Genomic DNA, 18,402 nt, shown 5'->3' on the forward strand with positions numbered 1-18,402 from the left:
TTTGTGGTAAACTGCAAGCTCTGTTTTATCCCCTCAATTTCTTCACATAATAAATGGGCAAAGGGATAGGAAGACCCTTCTAAATTGTCTATTAATTTAAAAAAAATTATACAAATTTCACTTTTTTTTGTTATTTTAGCATCTATTCGCATATTTTAAGAATTTAGCATCTATTCTGAAATTTGGCATCAATTAACCATTAATAGCAAAATGCCCCTAAATACGTGTCTCTACTTATAACATATATTCTAATAAATACTGAAGTATGTGTGCATAGTTCTACGTCAAAATGATCCCATTTCAATTTGATATTAAGTTACCTTAAGTCTATGTAAACTTACAAGGGTTATTTATTGGTAAAGGAGCTCCATAGATGTATTCATATTCATAAATCAAATGTTTGTTTGAAAGTTTGTAGGACGAAGATTAATGTCAGTATCAAATGTTAATATGGAACTTTCAGAAACGCGATCTGTCGCGAAACTAATTATAATGTGATAAATTTTAGTATGAAGACGCGAAAGTAAGATTATATCGTTGAGTTAAAAACCTTGATGATTGACGAATGATGTATGAAAAGTAAAACAAAAATGATTTATATGTTTTTTTTCGTTTTAACGATTAAAAATTATATTTTTAGACCATATTGCATCTCGTTGTTGTTCTTAATGAAGTTATTTGAAAGCGCGACGCAAATTTCGCATAAGTTTTCCACGGTTTTCATTTCTCTTCTGTACTTTATTTGGAAAAAATGTCCACAATGTAAATGCTCCCCATCTGATTGCCAAGAATATAAAAAACAGTAAATAGGAAACTTTTCAAGATGAAAACTCGCAAAAATATAATACAAAGGCGGATTTAAAAGTTTAAAATTCAGGTCACAATACGCTAATATTAATCTCTCGCGATGGGGAAAAGTTAAAAAAACTTTTAAATTTAAACGGATGACCGCGAGATTTCATCTCCATCGCATCTGAAATTCTAAAATTAAACTCGATATGACACAAAAAAAGTTTTGTCCTTGTATAAAAATACAAAATTGAAGTAATTTTTATATATAAAGAAAATTTGTTTGTTGTCATTATGAAACGACTCAATATCGTTTATCATCTGCTTTTATTGGACGAGAAGAAACGACCGAGAGGGGAATCTTAATTGCGAGAAATTTGCTACGTCGAATTTAATTTATTAACAAAATTAAATCGCTCCTTTTATATGCTCGTGTAATGGCAGTATCTTGTAAAACGATTTTGATATCGTCAATTTGTTCCCAGGGTAGGTGTTTTCCCGGCTATGTATTTTATAACGATATATATATAGGTATTTTTTCATCGAATTTTCTTCTCTCTATTGGGCATTATCTCTGCTCACGACCTGTCATTTCGACGTTTCTCCGAGTATTTTATAATTGACTTGTCGTCGATCGAGGATGACCCACCCGAGTCGAATTTTATCGAAGTAATTTATTTTTTGAGACGTAGGTAAGTCGACCCGTCAAGTACATACACACTTCTGATCGATTTTTTTGTAATGTATATATCCATTGGTAGAATATAATACATTACTTGGGATTATATAAATAGAAATACATCGATAAGACGGTGAAAGTTGTATATATTTATAAACAACTTTTATAATTCAAACTGTCTGCAAACTTTAATATATAATATTTTTTACGATTAAAAAAATGATAAAAAGTCACTATACACTTTTTTTTTATCTATAATCAGAAGTATTCTTAAAAGTTTTGTAAATGTTAAATGAAAATCATATTATTGTACACAATAGGTAGAGGACACGTATTTTGAGCGTTTTGCCATAAATGTTAAATATACATATGTTGAAATTCGGAATAGATCCTAGTAGATGCTAAAATCATAAGATATGCGAATGGATGTGAAAATAACAAAGACAATTAATGGAGAATATAAAAAGTGAATCCACGCCGGATATATTGCTATTATTGATGGAAACAAAAATGAAATATGAAGAATTTGGTTGTGCAGCTCTAAAATCTATTTAGTGTCCCGTCAATAGTGTGGATGCTGAAGGTATTTTAGTAAATCTTATATACATATAATTTGGAAAGAGACTTTGCATTTATGTAACATTGGTTGGTTGGGTGGGAACAACACATTCGATTTATTTTTTTTCGATTCATAGGCACCGATTTGATTTTTTTCGATTCAAAGAATTCGAAATCACCGGGGGCAAAGCCCTAGGGGACAAAGCCCTAGGGTGAGAAGGCTCCGGGGGCGCAGCCGCCAGGGGTGAAGTCCTAGGGGGCGAATGCTCCGGGGGCGCAGGTGCCGGACTCTGTTTAGATTGTTAGCGTTGGTATTATTCAAGGGTTAGGATAGGTTAGGTTAAGTAAGGGTTGGATCTATTAATTTAAGATTGGGTTTTTAGGGTTAAATTTATAGAGTTAAACGTTTTAAATTTATTGTTTGATAACTTTTTACTGCTTGAATTGGTGAACATATACGGATATTCCATTAGATCCGTCTGGTTGAAGCGTGTGGAATCTATTGTCGATTTGGGTATCACTTTTGATCCTCAGCTCACCTTTCACAACCATATCAAAAAAGTCGCTGACGTTTCCTTTCGTCGACTTGGATTTGTTTTGAGATATGCAAGATTATTCTCCAATCCTTTGTCTTCTCGCTTGCTTTTCAATTCGCTTGTGAGAAGTAAGCTAGAGTATAATGCGATTGTGTGGAATCCGCATGAAGCAAATTACTCTCTGATGATTGAGAAAGTGCAAAAAGCATTTCTTCGTTTCCTATATAGGAAAGAATATGGGTATTACCCATATCTCTACCCCACTCCTTTCCTTTTGGGCATGCTTGGGTATAATTCCCTTGAACTTCGGAGAAACTTCTCATTAATTCGTTTCGTTCTCCTGCTCTTACGTGGTAATACGTCATGCCCGTTGTTGCTGGAGCAGTTGGGGCTTTATGTCCCTATTCACTATGTGCGTGGTAGACATCATCATTTGCTGGCTGTACCTCCTGCCCGCACAGTCCTTTTTCGAATGGCTCCTATTCCAAGAGCTATCCGACTTCTTAATGAAATCGTTGCTGCCGAGACTGAATGTGATATTTTCCACCTTAGTGAGCGTAAATTGTCGGAAATTACTCTAACCCATTTATCTGGTAGTCTGCGCTCATCATTGTTTTCATGATTGATTGTGATTTATGAGTGAAATTTTGATTAACTCTCTTCCATTTGGGCCTTACAGGGATGTTTTGTATTTGTAGTTGTTTCTTACATATTTATTGAAACTGGCTGTAGGTGCAAGGCATTCCTTATGCTATATTTTATTTGATATTTTTACTTTATCTGTTATTATTAAATGCTATTTTTTATGTATGTATGGATGTATTTATGTTTATGTTTAATTGTTATTTTGTTTTTTTTCTTTTTTGTGTTATATTTTTTGACCATTGTGGCGCTTTAGGAATTCCTGTTATGCCACAATGGTCTGTTTAAAATAAATAAATAAATATTTTCAGTTGAAATATGCTTTCACTGTAACATACGGAGACTCAAAAAGTATGTCAAATATAGAATAAATCAATTCAGCAAACTTTTAAGAGTGGTTTTAAAATACGGCGCGTGCATAAAATGGATTCTACTAAAAGCGAAAATAAAATGAAAATGTGAAAGCTTTTCATTTTCCAGCGGTCGACTGAACCAAAAGCACTACATCTCTCAGGAGCTTTCAGGTGCATCTTTGTGAATTCTAAAAGACGGATTCCTTTTTTTTCAACTATGGAAGGGACAAAAAAAAAACAACTTCGAACCGCGACAGATCGATAAGACGGGATTTTCTCCTCGGCGGGGAAAAGGTTGTCAAAACAATTTGCAGTGGCAGCAGCGGTACCCCACTGGCAAATTGAATTGGCGTGCCCAAAAAACGAAAAAAGAAAAACAGTGAAATATTGTAAATAAAATAGAAGGAGAATTCCAAACGAATGCGGTTATTAAATGCGGCTATATTCGCGTTGACACGTTCATTGTGTCGTTTTGAAAAATTGGCCAGATTTCCTTCTTTTATACGCGCGACAAAAGATTAAGCGTTGAATTTATGGAGAAAACGGGACCCGAGAAAAGGGATGGGGGGCTCTGAGGAATGGGGATGGACTGGATGAAGTGTCTCGCGTTAAGCTCATTTTACGACTCATTTTTGTTAGAATAAAGTTGTAATTACATCTCGTTTCGTCTTAAATTCGGCGTTTTGACGCCTCAATTTGGCGCGCTGGTATCTCGTGGACACAGGGATCGTCAACCCTTTCTTTGTTTAAAAGTCGGGTGGGGGAGCGTTTCATTAACTTGAGCTAACTAGCAACTGACACTGATTAATATTTCATATTTTTCACGCCCATCCTCATCGTCAAAAGTCTGCGTGCGAATCAGATTCGCAGATCAAATTTGGATTCATTGAGTAGTTGAATAGGCGAATGATTTATCGGTGAAAGGGATATCATATTTGGTATACAATTCATTTCATATATACAAATATTGTAGCTTAAAAATACGAACTTACATTAACCATTAACCTTCCATTACATTATCACCATTAACCTTCCCTCAATGGGGAATGCAAGTGCCTCCATTTTTACGTTTTTCGTAATAACTATGTGATTTTCAAAGCTATACTACGCACATTTCTTGTATTTCTAGAATGAACTACAAACAATTATTTTAATAGATTTTTTTTGATTTAGAAAAGGGGTAAGTCGTAAAAAATACATTTATACATTTCTACGTTCCAAAGTATGATTTAAAGGCGGTAGCGGTAAGTCATGTTGTTTTTACTGTTCGCTTGCAAATTTTTGTTGATCGATGAATCAATGCGAGAAAAAGAAAAAGCTATATTTTCGTAAGCTATTGTTTTCGTCGCTTTTGGCGCGTGGCTATTGAGTCATGCAGTTGCCTGTTGGCCTTCTCCATATGCGTTTACATGTCGATGCTTGTCGTTATTTTTGAATACATATAATAAAACATGCTATGCGACTAAAACTTTTTTATGTTGATGTATAAAATAATTAATAAGATATATATTGAACCCATTTGTATTGAGAAAAGCTGTAGTTTGATTAAAAAATACTGGGGTCTTACTGGGGTCTTACTAGACCCCGGTTCGGGACACTCATCCGATCTCGACGCTCCAATTTTCAAAGGTTAAAAGCCCATTTAGATACATACACATATATATATATATAAATATATATATATATATATATATATATATATATATATATATATATATATATATATATATATATATATATATATATATATATACAATTTTTGAGTTATACTAGTCTAAGAACAGTGACCCTTCTGGTATCGGTATGCGCAACAGATCGTCCAAAAATGAATAGAAGAACACACATCACGACTGAAGATGGAAAGAAATGGAAGAGGGGATGTATCGTATGCCTTTATTTTCTTTCAACAACATGCCGAGACGTTTCGCACGGATCGTGCTTGTCTAAGAAAAGTCGAGAAAATCAAACAGGAATGCTAAACGCGTGGTCTGTATTCCTTGAATCTTTTGAAAATTATTCAGAAATCAATGTACGGGTCAAGGTTGTATTCGCAACTAAATAAGCCGTGAGGGTAAATAAATCAGTAGGTGGAATGCGAATGGTTAAAGGGAAAGAGTTTCATATGTAGGTATATTTTTAGAATGGGTTCAGTAAGATGTGGGCACTTTTTCAGGGGTTAAAATTAGTTTTTAGTTTTAAGTTAAAAAAAATCTTATTTAATATTAGAGTATTTAAATATTGATTATTTTAAACGTGATCCTAACTTTCCTTCGTAAATTTGTAATTTAGATTTTTTAAAAATGTTTTTTAATAAATAACACTGTTCGACACGAAAAATGGTTCAGAGGCAAAATATGACTTTTTTTATAGATCCATGCCCAGTAAACACGAATTTGGTAATAAAAAATGTTGATTGGCTCGAGATTCGGAGATGTGTTTTTTAAATCGCGCGATTTTTCTACATCTTCGTGTTGTTCGGTCGATGTCTCAAAATCTGCCAATTTCCTGTTCAAAGTGAATATTGGAGTCTATAGTCGGGTATTTTATCTTTCATTTGTAGTACTTTTTAGCTTCCAAATCTCTCCAAGTCGTCGTCCAGCTCAAGTCAAAAGTACGTATTTTTACTTGGGGTTTTTTCCCATTGTAAATATTATTTTACATTGAGTATTTTCTATTGAAAGATGTTAATTGGGAATTGTGAATTGTTTTCTGGCCACACTATTTTTTGTTTTCGTTTAAAAGGGTTAATTGGAATTGTACTGAATTTTAAATCGGTAAAATTGCGAGCTAAAAGCTCGTACTAGTATTTACTCTTATATACACGAATCTGAATTGAATTAATAAGGATAATATATTAAATTGTCTTTATATGAGAATTAAATAAAATTCACTTATAAAAGTGTTTGTGTATTTTGGGGAATTTTTGAAAACCGTTAGTCCTATCGAACTGAAACTTAGTATTGGTTACTAAATGGACGCGACGTAATTTTTTTTTCAAATTTTTAAGTTGACTGAAGATGGTACTGGGAGACTGGGTAAAAACACTAGTATGTAAATAAAATATACAAAAGAAATTATCATAAAGTCCTCTATCCAAAATGGTGCTCCAGTTTGAAACACCTGGAGCAGACCATTCGGCACTCGCACTCCTTTTCGCACACACAACCTCTGTAAATGCATTACGCTGATTTTCCACAGTTTTCCCAACGGAAATTCCTCCACCCCACCCCTCCTTCCTCTTTTTCCCTCTATCTTCGCCCGAATTGTGAGGCCTCTGATCTGCGAAGGGTGCCTCGTGCAACGCGCCTCGGCGCCATTATTCACACTCAACGTAAGTGTATTAGCGTCGAGTTTCTCCCGAGGGATATGCCACCAGTGTGGCCACACTCTAAAGGTCAAATATTAACGTTAAACTTTGCGTCTCGTCCTTTCTTCTTTCTCACCCTTCCCCTTCTTTCACCCGGAGGCTGCGTTTCCCTGAAATTGAGAGCAAACTCAGCCGCATCCGTCACGAGAGATTTCAAGTATTCACAGCGATAGCGAGGAATTAAATTAAATTTGACTTATACATATTTTATTATTTATTTATTATTATTAAAAAGCAAATTGCTAATGAATTATTTAACAATTAACAATTTCAAACTAAAACTAACAACTATAATATAACATATGTAGTTAACAAAAATAGCATTTTATTAAACTTACATATATAATTACGTCATCTTCTTCAGAGGTATCCATTAACACCCCCCAAGTAATTACCAATGTTACTAGCACCTCTAATGCTCTCAGGAAGGGCATTATGCATTTGAATACTTCTGTGAAAAACACCTCCTGCAGTTTTTGCTCTCTTAACTCTACCTATACCTAATTTATTCCAATTTCTAGTTTTATAATTATGTATATCTCTATTCTTAACTATGTGATTATCAAAATATTTGGGTATTAGATTCTTATATAGCCTATACACAAATTTCAAAGTGCTTAATTTAAGATTATTTCTAATATCCAACCATTTCAATTCATCTAACATTCTTACTTTTCCTCACATTCAAAACTGCACTTTCTCCAATGTATCAATGCACAATCCACTAAATAGATTGAGCACTGCAGCGCAATATACAGTATGAGGCCGTACAATACATTTATATATTAATATTTAATTTTTTATACTTAATAAATTCATCAACCTACAAAGTACACCAACTTTTTTAATAATATAACCTGCGTGCACATAAAAACTTAATTTACAATCCAAATAAATGCCTAAATACTTAATATTATCTACTACTTTTAACACTCTATGACTTCATGACATCACTTCTAACATGACAGTGTATGTATGTTTAAAAAAATACCCAGAAAAATGTTATTCAACGTAGAAATCAACATATTGTATTTCTTTAGTATAAAATATCAGAATTGCTGTCATACATAAATCTATTGATTTTTCGAGCAGCATTAAAATTAGCAAGAGTATCATTTATTAGTATTACTTTTTTCTTACATAAGAACGTATATTATATTTTACTGGATTTCAAACAATTTTAAGGCGGATGCCGTTTAAACGCAACGTCCTAAATATGTACATGTGGTTCTAAGTTAATCAGACAAGTTCATATATTAAAGCAAAGCATACGTGTAATATTTTACTTTTATGAAATATTCATGAGGAAAAACTCACGACGCATACTAAATTAAATGTTTCGAATTTGTAAATTCAAGCACAGGAGGTGGTTCGTCATTAACAACAAAAACAACAACAAAAACAACAACACCAACAAACAAAAGCGAATACCACACCACAAGTCGCCTAAACTTGTCGGAATTCGCGGCGCGCGCTCTTTCATTAATTTTCATAAGGCCAAGTTTCCGACGCGTAACGCGTCAAGTTTACGCGGCGTTTTTCCACACTTTTCCACCGATTTTCACGTAACGAACAAGCTAAAAATACTGTATTTTATTTATAGATTCATTAAAAGCATGCGTGGGATTATAAATTCGACTGCGAAGCAGATCTACACAGTTTTGGGTTGCTTTGACGTGACCGAACATTTTGTACGCGGATGGCTAGTTGGCTAGTTACCTGGCGTTCCCTGGCCTTTGAATTAGCTGATTGTTGGAATGTTATATTAGAGGTTGAGGTGAACGTGAGGTTCCTACCCTCAAAGCTTATATTATTGAGCTTTTCGGTCGGCTAACTTTCGGGTAAGTTTTGAGGCAATTCGGGACTTCCGAAAATGTCGAACGTTCCTTCGCTTCAATATTATTAATTACTATACATTCAGATAATTTTGAAGGCATTTGATCAACAGGTTGGTATAATATTACGCTTCTTTATACATATATAAATAATATTTATGATAAGATTATGTAAAGGACACGGCAAGGTCCCTGAAGTAAATTTACCAGTACGCACACGTTCAAGCTCATTTAAATAATAGTCAGTACGGCCTATGATTTGAATATTTAAACTATTTTTTTTATCAAATATCATAGCCAAAGGCTTAGTAAGCCCGATTTTGAACATTTCGAGCGTAAAAGGTGAAAGATCCTTGCTATCTAACGCGTCTACGTGATCTCTATGTACTACGAACCAAACCGTTGCTATTTTTTCATGCGGTTCGCAAATCTCTACGATAATTGGTCCCGGGCGTGAGCTGATTTTTGATTCTTGCTTTTGATCGTGAGGTGATGTTAGAAGAGAATTTATAAGTTACTGTCTATATGTATAAACTACTGTCGATCTAATTAATCAATCAACGGCGCTCGTAACAAGAACTGATACGTGACGATCGTATTCGAAATTTGATTTGTAAAGATTATTTACAAAATAAATCAATCAAAATTATTAGGTTGTGTTGAATTTGGGTAAATATTGCATTGATTTTATTGTATCAATTTTTTAATTTGGTTCAGTATTATTCATCAAATTTATCAAAATTTGGTCAAAGCTCTTTTAGATTTAATGTTTCAATTGAATGCACTTAGTTTGATGTTGATCTTTGTACTTGGGGATTGTTACAAATGAATTAAATTGCCTCCCAGTTTTAGGCATGCTACATATTTGAATCAATCGGCTTATTTAATTAGTTTCAGTTTTGTTTATATAAACAATGTTAATTCGATTTGTAATTATCAATAAGTACATGTACGAGTGCATTGAAGTTGTATTTATGAATATTGTTTACACAATTTTGTTGAATCATAGTATAATTTTCAATGAAAATATTTTCAAAAGGGAAAAATATCATTACATAATTACTTATAGTAAGATATATTTAAAATACGAATGATTACGCTTATGAAAAAAAATGAAATATTTTAATCCTTCATTAAAAGGTTTCATAAAAAAATAGAATCAATATACTCTAAAAAAAAAGACTAAAGATTTCATTCATTCATTTTTATGTACATAAAATTGAGCTTTTTTTATTTTGTTAGAGTGAAGCGAATTGCTCAAAAATAAGTTTCTGTGATATTTGAGAGTACCATTGTGCTCTCTAGTGGTTCTAACACTTTGTCTCTTGCAGACAAATAAATTTTAAAGCCGCCTCAAAATATAATACAATGAAATATGCGATGCACTCGAGTTTACTTTCACAGTTGATTTACACCCTTTCACTCGTGTATGTATACACTCGGCGCTCACGTACAAACAAAATTAATAAAAGGCAAACGTATTTGTATATTATATATGATATTTGTATAAAGAGAGCGAGGGTTTATTGTAGGATTATAAATACAATCTGGATCGTAACTAGCGCCGCCTGTGATGAATGTGAACAAAAAGAGTGACCGCACGAGCAGTGAATATATATCGTCCTTTGTTGTCAGTAACATCATGGCGATGTTCAGTGGTAGGACACAAAAAAGCAAAATAAATAAAGAGAATGATTTATAATAGTGGGTTAGCGCCAGAGTTGACATATTATTCTGATTCATATCCGACAGATAGGAGAGTCTGAAAGGGGAAAAATGCGTGGAAAATATGACGCGTCATATCTATCGATGGACGAGTTTTTTTTGCTTTGAAATTTTCTACGTAGTAGTTTCATAGTGGGTTGTTCAAATTAAAGCGCAACCTATGTATATAATAAAATTAAGAATGATGAATTTGTAAAATTGTACGAGAATAATTTTAATCACAAATACGTATGTGAAAAACGCATCCTTTAAAAGCTTGAATAAAATGATCAAAATTTATTTCAAATGTTACCATTTGATAACATATTTGTATATTAAATTAAGTTTTTAATAAAATTAATATGAAAGAGCTTAGACAACTAGCTTAAAAAATATACTTAGAAGAAATGTTTAAATTGAACATTTTGTATTTATGGTATAATAAAATGTATTTAAACTAATTAATATTGTATAAAACGTTGCAATTTAAAATTTATCTTTCGCAATTTTTTCCACTTTATTAGCTATTATAAGCTATTTGTATTTTTACTTTTTTTTATTTATTGTCAACGATTTATGAAGTTGATAGTAGATAACTATCAATATATCTCGAACTACTATCAATATAAAGAAGAGTTATATTGATAGTAGATTAGTGTTGTTTAATTATCTTGGTATTAAACAAATATTTTCTAAATCAGAGTGTAAATCAATATATATGTAAATTTCTCCAGAAGGAAAACATATACTATGTTTATGCATAGATATGTATAATATTCATAGGTAAGTATTATAAAAAAATGCTAAAATTCAAACACCATCTTAGTCCATATTTAAGATTAATCAAGAGCTATACACAAATGTATATTGAAGATGATTTTTTTGTTAGTATTGTCTAAATATCTGGTATTAAATATACCTATATTGTCTAAATCAGTGTGCCATCAGGTATATATGTATGTACATATGTACAATGTATTTCTTTTAGAAGGAAAGCATCTTCTACATATTTACATATACCATAGCTCGTTCGATCGATTGAAAATAATTTTTCTGAGTATATATGTAGTGCTGCTGGTCAGACCTGGATATTTGTGACTCCAAGTAGATCGTTTCCTATCAGAGTTTGCCAATTTTCTCTGATTTCATTGTTGAAACGGTTCCCGATAAAATTGGCTAAATATCCTTCCTACCTAATATGTCTCCACTCTTTGAGATTGATTAATGTACAATAAAATTTATGTACAATTCATAGATGTCTCGTTAATTTGTGAGTTTTTCAGTGTCCCAAATTCAGCGACTTGGATAATTAAAAAAAATGCTGCAATGTTTGTAATTGGCCAGAAAGGCGCATTGGGGTTACTTGTAAGGCCTTCTTGGTATAGGTATATGTAAAAAATATAATAAATAAATAAATATGCAAATATATGATGATGTCATAGTGAGAGAAAAAGCTCAAATGAATTTAAATTGTGATTGATTTTTAAACCAAATACCAATCAGATATTTGTGGAATATAAAAAAAAAATCCATTGTGAAAAGTTTGGCATAGTCTAAGCAGAACGGCAAATTTAGTCAACATTAATTACTTTAAGATTTCGACTAATGACAATCCAAGCTATTAGTCTAGGGTGCACCATATCGTCTGTAAAAAACTCTTCACGTCCAAATTGGTCTCAAAAGAAAGCAACCCATCTCGGTTCGCGCGGACCGGAACGGGGCCAGCCGGCGCGCGTCTTAATTAAGCGAGATGTATTTATTACGCAGAGCCGGCTAATTATTCAGCGTGAAGCAATTAGAAGCCCGACGGAAGGTGGGGATATCTTACGGGACTTTGCACAACTTTTGTTCCCGGTTTTATACATGAAATGTCGTGTCCGAGGATCCGTGCCTCTCTCTCTCCTTTCTTTCTGAAGCGTGCGAGTTCCGTAGACGGGGAAAATTGGCGAAATTAGCGAAATTAACGTGTTTTCCCAGCTCAATCGCCGATTCGTAATTTTGCTTTGCTTTGTGTTGCCGAGCTCTTGCAGATTGTTGTCGTCGTCGTTGGAGAACTTTTGGATGTATGGTAATTGTAAGTGGTGGTAATTTGGAATTTAAAGCGGTTTCCCCGGCAGTTTTGTTGACGACGTCGTTAAGTTTATGTCTTTATAAATTTTGTTTGGGAAATTAAAGAAAAAAGCATTTCAAGTTTTTTTTATACTACAAATGGATTCTATTTTACTTCATACGAAGCCCGTTGGAAGAGATGAATTCAAATTTAAATCATAAAAGTTATATACAATGTAGGGCTTCCAAACCGGTTTAAACCGAAACCGAAAAGCCGGCTTTTTGACCATTTTTCAAAAAACCGAAAACCGGCTTTTTGGCTCGATCAACCGGCTTTTTAAGGTTTTCTTTAATTAATGTTTTTTTCCTCAAAATTAACAATTATGAATTTTAAATTTCTGTGATAGATCAAAATAAATGTGTATAAACGCTCTTAGGTACATATAGGCGTATATTTCTTTGAACAAAAAAAAAGCTACACTACTTTCTTTCTTGAGCGGTTTCTTTGAGATTTAGTAATGGACCAGGTCATAAACCAATAAAATATTATTGAAAGTATGTAGTTTCAATGGCCTACCCAACTTCAGGTATAGAAAGCATCCTTATCTATCGCAAATCCTTATACTTATATAGCTAAAACAGATGCGTAAAAACAACTTTGAAATCTTTTTATCTATAATATATCTAGCTTATTTAAATCATTTAATTATATGTGCGTATTTAGGATCTGCCATTTTACGACTGTGATATATGTACATATAATACAAATTTTATTATTTGTGATATTTGTAATAATAATATAAAGTGATGATCTTATGAAATTTCATAATGTTTATAACTTAATTTAATTTATAAAAAACTATTTTTTTTTTGCATTTTGATTTTGATTTTTAAATGCTTTTTATTATTACGAAATTATGTTCACAATACATCTTATATCTATTTTAATAGCTACTGATCTACTGATCATTTTCTATTTTACAATTTTAATTTAATTTGGTTAGTAATCACTGTATTATATTATTCTAATGTTAATCTAAAGCATAATAGGAAAAAGAGCTCAAAAACCTATTTACAATCCTTATAAATGTTCATAATACATCTAATACATAATATTAATTAAAGACTATCTAAAGTCGATGACCTAAAGCAGATTGTGTTTAGGTAATCTGTGTTTATACCTGAAGGGTATAGACATTTTGTTGTAATCACCGAGACTCTTCACAAGTGTGTTAGTATGGTTATTAGTGATTCTTTCATAGAATCTACTGGTTAGTTTGTTAGTAATGTCTGTAACAAACGGAATATTATATATAGCATGCAGTTTTTTTCAGGTTAGTATATATGGGTGTATTATAAATTATTTTAAGGGATTTATTTTGTATTACTTGGAGCTTGGAAAGGTTAGTATTCGAGGCGTTATTCCATACAGGTGAAGCATAGGTTAATAATGGTAATATGAGCGCGCGATATAATTTTATTTTATTTAGCGTTGATAAAGAACTATGGCGATTAAATATTGGATATATTGAAGATATACCCCGCATCGCCTTGCATTTCGCTGCCTCAATGTGAGGTGCCCATCTCATTCTTTTATCAAACGTTACTCCTAAATATTTTATTACTGACTGCCATTTCAGACTTTCTCCAGAGGGGATTTTCAGATCTGAACTTGGCTTATGTTTTCTAACACTAAAGAATATGGCGTCTGTTTTGGTTTGATTAATTTGAATTTTCCACTTAGTGAAGTGTTCAGTCATTGTTTTAATTGCAAATTCAAGATTTTTAAGAATAGTGTCTGGTTTTTTGCTACTTGTGAAGCAAGCTGTATCATCTGCATATAGGGCTATGTGACAGTTTTTTGGAATAGGTATGTCATTTATATATATGGAGAACAAGAGTGGGCCAAGCAAGCTCCCCTGCGGAACGCCAGCTGCGATTATTTTTGGAGACGATAATTCATTATTTACATCATTTTTTTTGCATAATATAGATATATATTATGCAAATATATACATATTTACATTTTTTTTTTCGATATAAAAATTTTAAACTTAAAAAAATCGTATTTTTCTAAAACCGGTGAAAGCCGGCCAACCGGCTTTTTATTTGTAAAAAAACCGAAAACCGGCTTTTTATTTCGGGCGGTTTTTTGGAACCCCTATATACAATGTATGTATTTACATCAGTCATAAGAGCAAATATTTATAATCCTAATTAGATAAAATTCTAATATATTTATTTATTTATTATAAAAAATAGAAACAAATAGCATTACAACGTATACATTACAACACTGACACCAAAAAAGTTTCTTAATAACAACAATGAAAAAATAAAATAAATACAAAGAAGAAAAGCATTGAATAATGGTAGATGTGGGATACATGTACATTACATGTATTACTTAGAAAAATGATCAAACAATAGAAATTTAAAGCAAAAAACGGAACAAAAAACAGGATCAACATGAAGGGGAATATCGTTAAAAGAAGAAAGAAGATCTTTATTAAAAGGAATAGTTGGAAGAATATGGATTATTATGAAATAACGAAGAATTACGAAGGGATCTGATTGGATATTGGAAAAAGGATCTTACTTTATAAATAAGGGCTATTTATTATTCAATTATATTAACTTATTTGTCTGTTAGCCTGCGCTCATCATTATTTTCAAAATTGAATGTGATGTATGAGTGGAATTTTGATACTTTCTCTTCCATTTGGGCCTCACAGGGATGTTTTGTAATTGCGGCTTTTATATATTGGTTCTGGCTATATATGTAAGATATTCCTTATTGATATTTTTACTTTATCTGCTATTGTTTTTTAAGATTATGTATAAATGTATCTTTTGTCTGTGTGTATATTTTTATTTTTCTCATCTCTTTGTATTTTTTCAACCATTGTGGCACATTAGGGCCTCCTGTAATGCCACAATAGTGCATACTTAAACTTAATTAATAATAATTCAAAAGCTTAATCAAAAAAAAGAAATTTCCTCCTAGATTGTATGTAAGTAAACAAAACGATCATTGTGAAGAAATGTGGAATTGCAGTAGGAATTGAATGTTTTTAAAAATGCGTTTTAAATTATTAACCTATAAGCGATAGTAAGAATTCCAAACAGCACTAGCAAATTCCAGATGATTTCTTACAAATTAATTGAACGGTAAGGCAACAGTACTATGGGATGTACTAATGGGCTGGGATGATCTAAAAGTGAAACTCAAATTCCTATGTGTCTTGCTTATTATTAAATTAATATGAAAACCAAAAGATAATTTATTAAAGTAAAATGCCAAAGTCTCTCACACGATCAACCCTAAGAAATTGTTTAGTATTGATAAGAAAATAAAACAATATAGGGGATACAAGTCTAGAGAATGTATGTAATGTAGAAACACTTGGTAAAACTGAGATACAACTGGTTATTAAGACAGTAGTTGGTGAAGGAGTATATGTATATGTATGTATTATATATAATATGATAATATATTTACAACCAATCAAATCTTGGTAAAAGCTGCAGTAATAATAATTAAAAAATAATTATTACGCTAAGAAGTGTTCAACTCACACGATATTTGGTTAATTACTGGTTTATTATTATTAGTGTTTAAATACTTTATATCAATCAAAAGTGTGTACATTTGTTATAAATTTGGGTAATCTTTAAAAGATTTTAATCTGCGTACTGGAATTGCCGAAACTTTTAGCGCACACGTATGCTCAAGGGATGTGTTAAAAAATAAATGATTTTATCTTGTTCGCATTAAATTCGCACATATAGTGTTTTATACGATCAACGTAATCGAGATTTCTTTTATAGTCGTGTTTTTTATGGGCCTTGGAAAATATATTTGAACAAATTTTACAACACAGAAACGTATAAAGGGAGTTGTAATAAAAAAAAATGTGTATTTTTTTGCGATCCTAATGCAGGTTCGCATGCAATTCCGCTCCGAAATTTGCACGGAATAAAAAGAAGACGACGCTAATCTGCAAGGAAACTCGTGTAAATTTTATGACTAATTACAGAGCATTTGTAAAGGTCTTTCGGGGTCTGTCTGTTTTTCAGAGAAATGGCGTTTTATGTTTTTCTTTTAAAAAGTTCACTTTCCACGTTGCGCGAGGGTAGCTTTCGCATTATTTTTTCCCATTCGCAAAAAGGGAAATTTGGATTCTGTGGAGGGGGATGATATCCTTTCATTTCCACCTTTTTGGTTTCGGCGAAATTTTTCGCCGAATGGGCGTTTGCACTTCGCTCAAAAACGGTATAATTTTTATGCGTCCGATTTCTACAGATGAATCTTATACATTTCTTTATATAAGACAACAGCCTCAGTTTCCATCGGAATAAGGCGAATTTTTCCAGAGAACATCAACTCTTCTTAATTTTGAATATTTTACATTTGTAGAAAATATCTACCCATCAAAATACATACATACATATATGACTTATTTTTTGTAACTCAATTTGAAGTATTTTAACTGTACATATGTAGTTTATTTAAAAATGCACTGTTGGTATTAATGCTTTGACGTTTGATATAATTTTAAACAAATGTTGAAAGCAAATAATTTTTATTCACATTAGAAAGATATGATAGGAAAACATCTTTTTTGAAAGATTAATTAATGGGACCGGATCACTGATGGATATTTGATACATACATACATGTATACATATTTTATGGTATTATACATACAAAACGAATGGAAGATGAATGAGGAAATTTCTAGAAATTAATATAATATAATTAAGACGAGCTGCGGTTTGCTTTTCTCGTGACATTCTGCGAGTTGTGCAAACTCTGCGTATAAAGCACGTAATCAAAAATGGAAATAGTCCTCAGTCTACATCGCAAAAGCTGCTGCAAACACAATGATGATATATACATGGGTACATGTGTATGCTCGAGTTGAATTTCTATTCAAATTAATAGGAATTAGAAGGGTTTGTTGCGTCCAAGTTGCGGAAACTATCGCCGGGGAAGCTCTCACGCGTATGTATATACATACGTATATATGTACACATATTCGCTCGATAACATTTTCACGTCTTATTGAATTTATATCAAATTATTGAATGGAATATTCAGACTGTGAAATTCAATCGGTTTTACGTTTAATTTCATAGATGGGTAAAGTATTTCAATTCTCGATGTGGAAAGGTTTCTTTTAATGCGTCGCAGCCGAGCTTTGGTACAGCGATTCTGATTAAATTATCGAAGCGTTTGTAGTAAGTATGGCGAAATTGTCGAGTTTCTAGCGCAAATATTGTAAGTTATACACGAAAAGCACGCTCAACAATCTCAAAGTCGTTATTTCAGCGCAAGAGAGCGAAATTACTCGGCAAAATGGCGGGTGTTCTTCTGCACAGAAACAAAGACTCGTGAAGAAAACAATAAAAGTTATGTCCGCAACGGACCGGAGGCTTTTATATTGAAATATTTCCAAACCCGGAATTAAATATTCAAAGTATAACCTGCCGAAGAAGTATATCGAAATGGAGAGCTTTCACAGCGCACACTTCCGTGAGTTAATTGGGAACTGTTCCAAAAAATCATTTTTCGCAAAATGTGGGTGTACAGCATGTCATAATTTGTTGGTATTTAAAAAAATGCTGCAAAAATTTATTCATAGATGTCTCAATGATGATTGTAATATTCGATGATCGATGTTTGTAATTGGCCTTAAATAATAATTATGTACAATGTTGACAATAGATGTCGTTTTAGTAAAAATGAGTATATATGTATATATGTATATTATATATTTTATTTTATTTTATATAGTATATATTTATAAAATAAATAAAAATATATGAACATAAATTTTATAACTGGAATAAATATTTGCAAAACTTATAATTATGTATAATAGAG

This window comes from Arctopsyche grandis, chromosome 10, assembly GCF_051622035.1.
Source record: "Arctopsyche grandis isolate Sample6627 chromosome 10, ASM5162203v2, whole genome shotgun sequence".
NCBI lineage: Eukaryota > Metazoa > Arthropoda > Insecta > Trichoptera > Hydropsychidae > Arctopsyche > Arctopsyche grandis.